Below are 11,196 nucleotides of genomic sequence, written 5' to 3'. Positions count from 1 at the left end.
TGACGCAGCCCAAGCGAACTGCTACGACCTGTGTTTCGAATAAGAAGGAATTCACATGTGACGGTCACTTTCCTGCTTCCTCCGCGTTTATTTTTTTATTTTTTAAAAAATACTTCTTTCTCTTAGGCTGTGTCGTGTCTTAGTGGCGGCACGCGGGCCTGATTGCCCCGTGGCGTGTGGGGTCTTAGCTCCCCGACCAGCGTTCCGGGGCTTCGAACCAGCGTCCCCTGCCGTAGGAGGCGGATTCTTTACCACTGGAACACCAGGGAAGTCCCTCCCCTGCCTTTAAACTAAGACGTGTCGCTGAGCTTCCAAGAAGAACCTGTCCCTTTCTGTTAGATTAGAAACTTGAGTTTTCTTCTCAAACGTTGTGTCCCCTGGCTGTGGTAGATGTGTTAGTGTTGAAAAAAATGGTTGAGAGACTTTTAGAGGAAAATGATTTTACAAATCCTGAAGAGGGGTGCCTGTTATCTTGATAAAATGGGTATGTTAAGAGACCAAAAATAAACAGGAGGAAACACAGGCAACTACTTAGGAAATGCAGGATGGGGAAGGCTTCTTCACGTACAGTGTGACAGCAGATGAAAAGTATGAAGCGAAAGTGAAAGATCTGAACACAAAATATGTTGTTATGTGTCTGTATAACAGAATGTAAGAGTAACACATTAATTTAAAAAGATAAAGAACAGGTATTGCTAGATACACACTTGTGTATGTAAAATAGATAAACACTAAGGACCTACTGTATAGCCATGGGAACTACCTTCAATATCTTGTGATAACCCATAATGGCAAAGAACCTGAAAAAGAATACATATATTCTTACATACATACATGTAACCGAATCAGTTTGCTGTACACCTGAAACATTGTAAGCCAACTATACTTCAGTAAAAATAGATAACTGACAAAATAGGGAAGATATCTGTATTTAATAGAAATGCAGATACGAAAAGAGAAAGGTTGATATTGTAAATATGCATATATATGAAGAGATCTTAATGAAACCAAACTAAAAGTTGGCCATTGCTGCTTCTGGTCAAGGTGAAACTGCAGGGTCCAGGTTTACCCTCCTCGCCGAAACAAGTTTAAACAGGGGGAAATGTATGAAATGACGGTTTTTCGCCTTTTGGAGAGAGGGCAGAGTCGTGGGAGACATCAGCTCGCTGCTGGACCTCCTGTTCGTTTGGATGACCCCGTACTTGTTATTCCCTTTTTCAGAGCATTTCCTCAAGACAGCTTGTACTAGAAATACTTCCAGAGAGTGTCCAGGGCAACGTCCAGGGCAGGGGGCTGGGGAGCCCCCCACGTCTCCGGGCTGAAGGGATAGAGTGAGGTGTTGAGGTGGGCCCAGCAGCTGGGGTTCACAGGCCACCCCAGTCTCCTGCTGAGACCCGGTCTGTGCACGTGGCTGAGGTGAGAACTGGAGGCCTGGTGGCGGGCTGACAGGCGCACCGCCCACCCAAGGTGCTTCCAGGGTACTCAGTGCAGCTGACGTGTTTACCTGGTGAAAATGGAAAATGCGGGCACTGCGCCCTGGAGGTTTGCAAACTCAGGCTCAGAGGAGGCGTGGTCGCTGTCATTCCCACACAAGCAGTGTTTCATCGGTGAGAATTCAGGCGGAGGCCACAGTCAACAGCAGCAAGAACCGGGAGAGACCGTTCCTGGCTCTAGGCAGCCGCTTCGAAGCGCAGTTTTGGAGAAGCACAGTTTTGGAGAAGCACACATTTTGTGCAGGATTAATTTAACGTGGCAGTTCCGCTGGGGGAATGAGGACTGGCTTATGTGCTTATTCATTCGGATGAATCGTCACTTCCAATTTCCGTTTTTAGAGGATTTCCTCGAGATGCTTGTAATGTAAATACTTCCTCTGTCCCTTTTGTAAGTATCTAAATCTTTTCAAAAGCTGAATCAGTCTCTTGCGAGCATTACAACCCAGGAATGTTTTTGTTAAGGACCTGAGAGAGATTTTCTTTATGTCTCTGTCACCAGGGGACTTTAGGCCAGGTGTTAGGCACTTTGCTCTGAGCTGTAAGTACCTGCTTGTCAGAGGGATAGGAGAAGTTGTCTTTCTCCTTTGGATAAAGGATATTAAGTAAGTAGCATGGACAGCCACCGAGTTTCCCAGGTGAATTTAGGATGTACTCTGAAAGGACGTATGCCATTTTTATGGTGGTGTCAAGTCTTTTCACATGAGACCAATTTCCGTTTATCTTGAGAACATGAATGCGACAGATTTTATCTGCTGAGCTATAGAAAAAACAGGTGAGTTGATTTCATTTGCACGAACATTAGTGGTTCGCCTGTGGTGCACAGCAGAGTCAGGTTTAATGGTTATTCAACAGTGAAACCGTTTTCTTGATTTCTACATTTGTGGAGAGGATTTTCTCGGTTGGCGGGAGATTTTATTTTTATTCTTTATCTCTTTGTTCGTCAGTTACTTAATGAACTAATGAGACTGCGCTGCGCAGCATGCGGGATCTCAGTTCCCCACCAGGAGTCAAACACGTGCCCCCTGCAGTGGAACCTAGGAGTCTTAACCACTGGACGGCCAGGGAAGTCCCTGGAGATTTTATTGTTAACTTTTCCCCTCGCCGCTTTTAAGAAACACTTGGCCGAGAACACAGTTATATTGTTTCACCCCCACAATAGTGATGAATCATTACCCTTATGATTCCATTTCTGACAAATGGTATTTTTACCTAACATGAACAGTTTCCTGTGTAAGAGGTAAGATCGCAGGTATGTCTTCGGTGTGTGTGTACCTTCTGCTTGTCGTACAGTTCTGAATGCGTTGGTTGTGTCATCGAAACAGCTGCGATTTCTATTTTCCTTTGCTTCCGTGGGTAATATTAGCTTGTATCGTGGCTGGGCATTAATTATATCCTAGGATTTGAATAAAAGTTGTAGCGTTTCAGTTAAGCGAACATGATACACTCCTTCCCGTCTCCTGGTGGTGGGGGAAATCTCCGATGTAACCCGAAATGTCTCAGGGCAGGGAAAGGAGCAGGGACCCTGGAGGCCATCACACAGCCCCCACTTGAGGCCACACCTTTCCTTGATCCCTAACAGGAGTGAAGAGAAATGGGCGATTGAGTCCGTGGTCCAGGCGGCGCAACCCGCAGCCCAGCAGCTCTTCCCCGCCCTGAGTAGATGGAGCGATTTCATTCGCTCACTAACTTGACGGCGCGGAGCCTTGTGGGAAATGGAGTCCTGGAGCTTGTCCAGCTCTCCGGGCGGGCTTTGGCCGGCGGATTTCTGGCGTCCTCCTGCGCAGGTGCGCCTCCTGGTTTGTGCGTGTTGGCGCAGCGTCGCCGCGCCGCCCTGGTTTCCTGTGCGTGCCCAGGTCCTCGGTGGTCGTGGTTACCAGGTCGTGGCGCCTGGCGGGTGAGGATTCCGGGGTCCTTGGGGCTGGACGCCGTCCGACCGGGCCGGTAGCCAGCGGGCGAGGGTTCGCGTGGGCCGGGCGAAGGCTGCAACGGGGACCCACGAGCGCGAGCCGCGGAGGCGGCGGGCTGGGCCTGAGGGGCCGGGCAGGCGGCGTCGGCGTCGGCGTCGACGCAGCGCCCGACCGTGTGCCGCGCGCGGCTGAGGGAGGTCCCGGGAGGGACGTGGGTCTGAAGGGAGCTTGTGCCTTCGGGCCAGAGCCGGCTCCTGGCGCCCCGTGGCCTCGGGAGGCGGAGAGGAGGGACCCCGGGAGAGGACCGCGCCGGAGGAGCAGCCCCCGGCCCGGAGCCTCGGGAGCCCGGGGCCGGTGAGCGAGTCCCGACCGGGTAGGTGGTGCGTGTGCGGGCCTGCAGGCGGTTGTGTACCGTGCGGGGCTAGTGGGAACCCGGGCCGGCCCCCGCGGGAGAGCGACCGGGAGGGTTTGACCGCTTCCCGGAGGTGGAGGGGCCGGGCTGGAGGACAGGGCCGGCTGCTCCGGATGGGGCTCCACTGGGACTTGTGAGTTGCGGGTGTCCTGGGGCAGCAGGGGCCAGAGGCTCGGCCGGGACGTGCCGCGTCCACGCCTGCCTCCAACCGCGATCCTCCTCGTCGTCGTCCTCCTGTCGCCGTGTCGGGATCTCGCACGTGTCTCGCAAGGCCCATCAGCACCCTGGTTGTCTAATCTAAGCGTCTGCTGCCCCCCTGGGTTGTGCCCTGTGGAGTCGCACAGTGTAGTTCGTGCAGGATGAGTGTGCGAGGCTTTTGTCCTGCTGCCTCGGCTGAGGAAGGAAGAGATTGGGCCTGAGAAGGGAGGTGACTCGTCCCAGATCCTCACCGGGTGTGCACGTGGGGTCGCCAACAGGGCTCCAAGCTCCTAGGGCAGGTGTTCTGTCTCCTTAAAGTCAGTTTTGTAAAAGGTTTTTTTGAGCGTCGCCCTTAAGTTTGTACAAATAATTGGAAGACTGAAAGGCACCCGAGTGTATCCCTTTATCCTGGGTATCCGGTGGATGTTCTGCTCTTAAGCTCTTACCAGAGTTGGTGAGAAGAGAGAAACTCTAAGCAATGTTTAATCTCATATTGAACAACGGAGGTTTCTTTGCATAGGATTCAGTGTCCACCCACTCCTGAAAACACAGTATCCCCACCGTTACCAGGGTCACGTGGGAGCTACCGAGCTGAAGGTGGTTGCTCCCTCGTCATTGTAAGAGGCCCTCCTGAAGGTGAAAGGGCGGGTGTCCCACAGGTGTCTCTTGTGGAGCGCGGGCGGGTGCTCGTGCACCCCCAGCCGCTTCAGTCGTAGCTTCACTGCCTGCGTTTTCCTTCTCCAGGTCCGCCTCCACTGTCACAGGCCTGCAGGTTGTTCCAAGGGCAGCGGAAAATGAATCAGTCTCCGGTGAGTTTTGCTGTTTACGTATTTATGTACTGCTCTTGTTTTGTAATAACATCTTGGGATGCGAATAGTTGAAAATTTAAAATCGGAAAGTAGGAGTTGGTAAAAGATGTGGTTATGCAAAGCGTAGAGGAGCAGGTCAGTACCAGATGTTTCTGGCAAGTTCTGTGCGTAGATCTCACGATCCTCTTATAGGCGCAGTACAAGCCTCGTGTTCTTGACGTTGGTGGCAAAACACCACCCCTTGCTTGACTTACATTGTCCTGCCGAAGCCCTTCTGTTCTTGGGCGTTCAAGGTTTCCGTGAGGATCCCGCTGTGGGCCGCTAGGCTTCCTGAGCGACAGCCCCTGACGTGTTGACACTGGTGCCTTCCGTGGGCCTCCTGTAAGCGGAGAGCGTGCTGTCCGGGCAGCACTCGGTGTGTATGGCTCTTCTGTTCAGTGGAACCGTGTTGTCCCGTAGGTACATTGTTCTCAGTGCTCAATCCAGGGATGCAGTGAGGATCGTCTCGAGGAGCTGCCCTGTCACCCTTCACGTAACTTTCCCTCTCTGTCTCTCACAGTCTAACAGGGTCGCATTACACACCGCGTAGTGATGCCTCTGGCGCAGATCCTTGTTTCCCCCCGAATTGTATCGTGCAGCTCTGTCAGTTCTCCCACCTGGACCAGATAGATGCGTCTGTGCAGCCACTTGCCAGCATCTCTGTGGAGTCGGTCCCGAGGGCACCTCAAATTACTCGGTGCAGTAGATCCAAAAATGATTGTTTACAGCTCCCCGCCCCTGGCTTTCTCCTTTTGTCCCTGCCGGCTCACCGATGCGTTCTCCAGCCTGTCGCCCTGCCCAGAAAAATGGGTTCATTCTAACGACCTTCTGCATCCTCTGTTACCACGTTGTAGTATTAGGCTTGTTAATGTCCTAGTCTAAATGGGTTTTATTCGTTCCCCTTCATCCCATACTTGCTACCATTAAAATAGCTTATTTGTTCATTTCTGTAGTTACAGAAACTTTTTTTTCTGTGCTGCTGCCTCTTTCCTACAGCAGCTCAAGTGTATTTTCCACGCGGAGTATTTCTCCTAAAATATTAATCACAGCATTTTGTCTTCATGTGGGAAGCGTTGTAGAGGTTCCCTGGGTGACTGGACAAACGAGGATGCCGTTCTGTGGAGCCACTAACCATGGAGCCCTGCGCTAGGGGTAGGTCATAACTCGCTGATGATGCGTTTGGATGGATCTGTGGGGTCAAATCCTGAGCGGAGAGGCTTAGGAGAGAGGCGTGGGAGAATTGGGTTTGTTCTGTTCCTAACTTTCTCAAGACGTTTTTCCGTGACGGGCAAAAGAGAAATTGGCCAGTAGCTGGGGTAGGAGCTGAGGTCAGGGGAGGATGTTGTGTTGTGTTGTGTTGTGTTGTAATGGGAGAAATAACAGTGGGAATGATCCAGTAGATGCGTGTGGGAGAGGGGAGAGCTGCTGCCCGGGGTCCTGGAGTGGGGAGGGGATGGCAGAGCTGGGTTGCAGGTGGAGAAGTTCTCGGATGGCTTCTGTGTTCTCAGGGAAGCAGCTCCTCAGCTGAGGGTGCGGGTGAGGTTGGGGGTTTGAGGGGAGAGCGGAGCTCTGGGGCCCAGCTCCATCGTGACCATCAGCTCACACAGTTGAGCCAGCTGGGAAGACTGTACTTGCGTCTCTGCCTGAAAGGCCATCTGCTTTCTTACAGTGGGAGTAATTACCCTTTGGGGAGCCTGTGGAATCACACGGTGCTTCTCAGCTCAAAGCGAATTGAGTGCCAGTTGTGGCCACGGACAATTTCTGCTCTGCTGATGGAAGGATCCCCAGAGGAAGTGTCCTGCTTGCCTGGCTCTTGGCTTTGGGGACCCTTCACACCATCCAGCGTTGTGTCTTTTATCTTAGACAGAAACATCCAATGTCTTCAGGTTCTGCATGTGATCTTCAGAAGCAGTTCTCTGCTTCCAGGAGCTTCTGTTCTCCTCGGGAGAGGCATTTCACAGACGTAATTACAGGAGAGGACGGGAATCCTGTCTGTCGATACGTGGGGCACTCCCGAGTGCTGACAAAGCAGAGCCTGCTTTTATTTATTTATTTATTTATTCTAATTTTAATTTATTTACTTATTAATTTATTCACTTTTGGCTGCGTTTGTGTCCTTGTTGCTGCGCGCAGGCTTTCTTCTCTAGTTGCCGCGAGCAGGGGCTACTCTACGTGGCGGTGCCCGGGCTTCTCACTGCGGGGGCTTCTCTTATTGCGGAGCACGGCTTCTAGGCATGCGGCCTTCCGTAGTTGTGGCTCGCGGGCTCAGTAGTTGTGGCTCACGGGCTCTAGAGCGCAGGCTCAGTAGTTGTGGCTCTCGGGATTAGTTGCTCCGCGGCATGTGGGATCTTCCGGGACCAGGGTTCGAACCCGTGTGCCCACCATTGGCAGGCGGATTCTTAAGCACTGCGCCACCAGGGAAGCCCGAGAGCCTGGTTTTAAATGCCTTGTCAGAGCCCGTAGCCCAGTGACTCTGGGAAGGGTGACGGCCGTCTAGTGACCAGGACTTGGGTAGCTGCAGAGGTTGGCGAGGCTCTCAGAGCAGCGTGAGGTGGGCTGGATGAGGCTCCTGAGGTGCTGGTAAGGACCTCCTTCCTTAGGATGTGGGCCTCCTGTGAGGAACAGCGGGACGTGAATGCAGGCAGACCCTGAGGTTGAGTGAAGAGCCTCCCCTCTGTGCTGATGTTGGTTTCATCCCGTGGAGAATCGGGAACCTTGTAATTGGCACGGTGACTCATGTGATCGAAAGATGTCACGTCCAGAGCTGGTGGACGGCCTGAAACGCGGGGTGGGGTGCGGTGGGTCAAGTCAGGGGGACTCTGGGCTCCAGCGCGATGGCCGCCAGGAAGGGGCGAGGTCGCGGCGTGTTCCCGCGGGTCCTAGGCCCCGGTCAACCGTATGGACGTTCCCTTGGGGTTTTTCTGAACGGGGAATGAGGTTGAGAGTATTTTCACGTACTCAGAAGCTGTTTCTTCTTTTTAATTGAGAGACAGGTTTTAGAGCAGTTTTAGGGTTACAGGAGGATCGAGCAGACAGCAGTTTCCTATACCCGTGCCTCTGGGTTCCCTCCCTTGACGTCTCTGGCCTGTGTGGCGCGTCATGTCAGTGACGGACCAGCGCTGACACCTAATTCTCCCCTGGCGTCTGTGGTGTGTATTAAGGCTCCCTCTCTGTGTCCTGCTGTTCAGGTTTGGGCGAGTGTGATGACCCGCAGCCACCACTGCAGTGCCACCCAGAACCACTTCACTGCCCGGAGCACCCCTGGGGCCTCCTGCTCCTCCCCGCCAATGCCCCCGAGCCCCCGACAGCTGCTGGCCTCGTTACTGTCTGCGTGTTCTCGCCCTTTCCCGAGTGTCACGTCATTGGAATCCTTCAGTCTGTGGTCTTTTCAGACTGGTGTATTTATGGTTTTATCCGAAGGGCCTGTTCATGTCCACTGCCCGTCTTCCTGCCCCAGTGCTGTCTTGTTGTGTTTTGTTTTCCTTGTCTCATTGGCTTTCAGAGTCGTCTTAAATGCTTCTAAATTTTTCCAGTTGGAGTCATGTTAGTAAACATTCTTTTCCAAGGTTTCTTGTCTTTTTCCTGTATTTTCCAGCCTTGCTATGTAATTCATTCCTTTTTGTTACTTAGAGAGGTTGGATAGTGTGCATTTTAAAAGTTTCTCAAAATCAGCACGTTTGTGTGGATCAGATTCCTAGTTCCAGAGGAGCCCGCTTGTTCAGTCCTGGGGTGCAGCTTCTTTGCGGGGGGAGGCGGGGGCGGGGGGAGGAATGCGTCGGTCTGGTGTTTCCCTTTCTGTTGGGTCTTAGTTCCCCTTTCTGGTCCTGGGCACGGCATCAGCCACTCGCGTGGGACAGCCCAGGCAGGTGGGGTCCTCACTTGCTGGCTCTAGAAGCTATGTGTGTCTGAGAACACCTTTCTTTTTCCCTGACGAGCGAGAGGACTCTTTTGGTTGGGGAGCGGCTTCCTAGGACTGCGGCCCTTGGGCCCCCGCTGTCCTGTGTCATCTGGCCCCAGCCCCGCGTGGGAGATCTCTGACACAGGGACGCAGCTGTTCAAGTCCTCTTGGGGTTTTGTCCTTTACCGTCCTCTGAGGAATACCTTTTCTCTAATGGAATTCCAGTGCTTCAGCTTTCTAGGCACTCCTGAAAGGAATCTCAGCCAGGAAAGGAGAGGGGTCCTCTCTGCCCCCAAGCAGGGGAGGGAGGGGACACTGTTAAGCTAACGCTGAGCAAGTGGCTTGTGGGAAATGTGTAACCACTTCTGAGTTCTGCGATTACAAGGCTGTCTGTGGAATCTTAACGGGACCAAGTGGTCTTTTGAGACACATATATCTTGGGTTGTTCCCTTGTGTTTTCAAAGTAACCTAAAACCCCTAACTATTTGCAGTTCTGATTGCTTTCCTAATTTATTATCCAGGTTTGCTGAAATGCATTTTCTTAAAGTTTAAAATGCAAGAAGAGTGCAATTTTCTAATCTTCCCTTTAGATAAAAGTGAACGTGGGAAGCCACTTAACCCATCACCAAATAGAAAATCATCTGGAACATTGACAATAACGCTGTTCTTCCTAAATTTGGGTGTTCTTCCTCAGTTTGTATAGGTGTACCCATCCAATAAGCTAACATGACTTCTACTTAATATTCAAGGTTATGAAAAATGTAAATTTGTGTTGAACCACGTGAAATTTTTATTCTGAGAAGTTTATTTCAACCGTAACTATGTTTTGTACTGTGTTAGCTTGTCGATAAATTCCAAGATCTTCAGTTTACGTAAACCCTTGAACTGATAGTAAAGTGTGTTACTTACCAGATAATCATTGGATAACCGAGGTCACTTCTAAGCAAGACAGAAACCTGAAACATTGATTACTAAGCATAATCTCAAGTTATATGCTCTTGCTGCATATTTTTCTTTGTTACCTAGAGGCTGTGTCTGTGGGTGTGTTAATGAACGTGTTTGTGTCTGCCACTTGGAGAAGTCGTGGAAGGGGGATGTGTGTGGCTGTGTAAAGTGTGCTGTGTGTGTTCATGAGCTCCGCCAGCCGACAGCGCTGATGTGTGATGGGCGGTTGTCCGTGATTCACTCCTAGTTTTGTTTGTGGAATGGCAGTCCGTGCGGTTCAAAGTGGTGATTGATTTCGCGTGAGTGAGGCTTGACCACTAGTGATGTTATCGGCTGGAGCAGAACTGAGGTCCCGCGGCTCGTCGCTCAGGAGCCAGTGTTCCAGAGACAAGGGTTGGTGTGAGAAGAGAGATGCTGTATTCGGGAAGCCGGCCACCTGGGAAGATGGTGGACCAGTGTCCCCCGAAGCATCCCCCAGTTGCCAGTTAGAGGGCAGGGGGGTGGAGAGGGAGCAGACGGGCCGTCTCTGGGCTGTGCCGGTGGGGGCCGCATGCCGAGTAGCACAGTCGGCGCCGACCGTCATCTTGACGTTGCTCAGCCAGTGGCGTGCTCAGTGTCATGTAGATCGTTTCCCGCACAGTTAATCTTCAACTCCCGTGCTGGTTTGTTGCCATTTCCACGAGGCCCGTTCCTGGAGTTGTGTAAGCCATGGGTTCAGGTGTGCTCAGGGTGGAGCAGCTTATGTCATAGCTGCAGTCTGGTCATCATACAGTTAGCTTTCTCCTCTTGTAGTGGTTTTAGTTTCTCCCTCCCTCTCACCCTCCCTATCCCACCCCTCTAGGTGCACACAAACCACTGAGCTGATCTCCCTGTGCTATGCGGCAGCTTCCCACTAGCTATCTGTTTTACATTTGGTAGCGTATATATGTCCCTGTCACTCTCTTACATCGTCACAGCTTACCCTTCCCCCTTCCCATATCCTCAACTCCATGCTCTAGTAGGTCTGTGTTTTATTCCAGTCCTACCACTAATCTCTTCATGACATTTTTTTTCTTAGATTCCATATATATGTGTTAGCATACGGTATTTGTTTTTCTCCTTCTGACTTACTTCACTCTGTATGACAGACTCCAGGTCTATCCACCTCATTACAAATAACTCAGTTTCGTTTCTTTTTATGGCTGAGTAATATTCCATTGTATATATGTGCCACATCTTCTTTATCCATTCATCTGTTGATGGGCACTTAGGTTGCTTCCATGTCCTGGCTATCGTAAATAGAGCTGCAATAAACATTTTGGTACCTGACTCTTTTTGAATTATGGTTTTCTCAGGGTATATGCCTAGTAGTGGGATTGCGGGGTCATATGGTAGTTCAATTTGTAGTTTTTTAAGGAACCTCCGTACTGTTCTCCATAGTGGCTGTATCAATTTACATTCCCACCAGCAGTGCAAGAGAGTTCCCTTTTCTCCACACCCTCTCCAGCATTTATTG

General features: G+C 51.4%; 1 protein-coding gene across 8 annotated transcripts in view; it reads left to right on the top strand.

The window, feature by feature from the left end:
* The first annotated feature begins 3,245 nt into the window (after positions 1–3,245).
* Positions 3,246–11,196, top strand: part of LOC131740513 (zinc finger protein 12) — an 89,114-nt gene continuing 81,163 nt past the window's right edge. For 2 of the 8 annotated variants that reach the window (XM_067012421.1, XM_067012417.1), the window contains exons 1-2: positions 3,557–3,773; positions 4,755–4,819. The gene's annotated coding sequence lies outside the window, so the exon portion shown is untranslated. Of the gene's footprint in view, positions 3,388–3,553; positions 3,774–4,754; positions 4,820–11,196 lie in introns of those variants that run through there. The other 6 variants (XM_067012422.1, XM_067012418.1, XM_067012427.1 and 3 more) reach the window with 6 other exon arrangements.

The sequence above is a fragment of the Kogia breviceps genome, chromosome 14 (assembly GCF_026419965.1).
Source record: "Kogia breviceps isolate mKogBre1 chromosome 14, mKogBre1 haplotype 1, whole genome shotgun sequence".
In the NCBI taxonomy this organism is placed as follows: Eukaryota; Metazoa; Chordata; class Mammalia; order Artiodactyla; family Physeteridae; genus Kogia; species Kogia breviceps.
Note: the sequence above shows the minus strand (reverse complement) of the source record. Positions and strands in the feature narration are given on the sequence as shown.